The sequence below is a fragment of the Corvus brachyrhynchos genome, unplaced genomic scaffold, assembly GCF_000691975.1.
Source record: "Corvus brachyrhynchos isolate BGI_N302 unplaced genomic scaffold, ASM69197v1 scaffold712, whole genome shotgun sequence".
NCBI classification, from domain to species: Eukaryota; Metazoa; Chordata; class Aves; order Passeriformes; family Corvidae; genus Corvus; species Corvus brachyrhynchos.
The window spans coordinates 20,397-22,009 of NW_008236785.1; positions in this window are offsets into that span (position 1 = coordinate 20,397).

Genomic DNA, 1,613 nt, shown 5'->3' on the forward strand with positions numbered 1-1,613 from the left:
GAGTTCCTTTAGAGGGAATATACAGAATCTCCGCAGGAAGATTAGTGGCTTTAGATTGAGAACAACCAGCAGCAGAGGATTTAGGTTTTGTAAGATTACATGGAATAGCTTGTTTTTGTGGATGTGTTAGAACTTTTCATTCAGCGAGAGGGTGGCATGTTGCATGGGTATTAATACAGTGTAAAGTTTGTAAGAAGAAGGTGGTACTGCTCTTCTGTCAGGAGGCAGAGCCTATGTTCTCAGTGTTATCGGAGGCACTCTAGTGAAGTTGATTTTGAGCCTATTTTAAAGTTTGTGTGAGAGAAGTCGTATTTGGTATCTGAGGTTTGGGAGGTTCGGTAAGAAAACTGGGAAAGACCTGTGAGAGAGTGTGAAGAAAGGTTCGGGTGGAAGTGAGATAAAACTAGGAGAAGGAGACTAGGAGAAGGAGATAGAAACAACAGTGGCTAAGCAAGGAGGGAGGTCGTTGCCCCCCTCCATCCCTCAGCAGTTATATGGTAGGAGTATAGCCCCCGACTCTTTCCGTGCATTTGTCCTACCTGCACGAGTGATAGCAGGGATTCCTTGCTTTGTGTGTGGGGGCTGTGGGTTTTAGCTCAGTGCGGATTTTGTGGAAGTCGGAGATATTATGATTCTATTTATTTAGCAGACAGAGATCCGTGCCCAGAGTGCTGGGAAAGCAAGGAACATTTTGTTTTAAAACTTTTGTGTGGCAAAGAGCATCACGTTCCTGAAAATAGTAGTGTGCTAGAAAAGGATTGGGAGGAGGTAATAAAGGCTTTTGAAGAAGATTTTAAGTGGCAGCGAAGCAGGCAAGAATTTATAAAGATTGGCTTATACACTATACGGGTGACCTGGAGTGAGTGGCACAGTATTTGAGTGAACTCGAACTCTGAATAGGATGGGAACCAGACAGAGTAAGGAAATCTCTTGAGCGAGCCCTCTTGGCTGTGTTTTGGCACATTGGAAAGAGATAGTAGGAGCTGGAGGCACAGAAAATAAAAGAACTCTTGTAAAATATTGCACCCAGTGGTGGCCACTGTATAAATTCGAAGATGGAGCAAAATGGCCACCTAATGGGACTTTAGATGGCCATCTAATGGAACTTTAGATGATAATACCTTGCTCCAGTTAATGCTGTTTCTGAGACGGGAAGGTAAATGGGAAGAAGTTTCTTACACTGATGCATTTTTCTCCCTCCGAAATCACCCTGAATGGCAGAGAGATTGTGGAATCAAACCCCCCAGTGATCCTATGGTGTTAGCTCTGGAAAAAGAAAATAAAAAAGGCAGAGGAAGAATTAAGCGGTGTTGTTTGTCGTGCAGTATAGGTCAGAGATGCATAGTCAGACAAAGTCTATCAGGCAGTAGCTCAGGGACAAGACGATGATGAACTAACCGATTTGCCTAAGCCTCCCCTTAGGAGACGGGAAGAGGATGCGGACTCGGAAGGAACACCAATGCCAACCCCCTCTCCCCTGGGCAGTCCTGTCTCGTCCCGAACCAGGAAACAGGCACCTCTGAGAGAGGCAGTGGCACCTGATGGGAATACAATGTTGATTAGAGTACCTTTCTCTACTGCTGACCTAGATGCATGGTATAACGTTGCCAAAA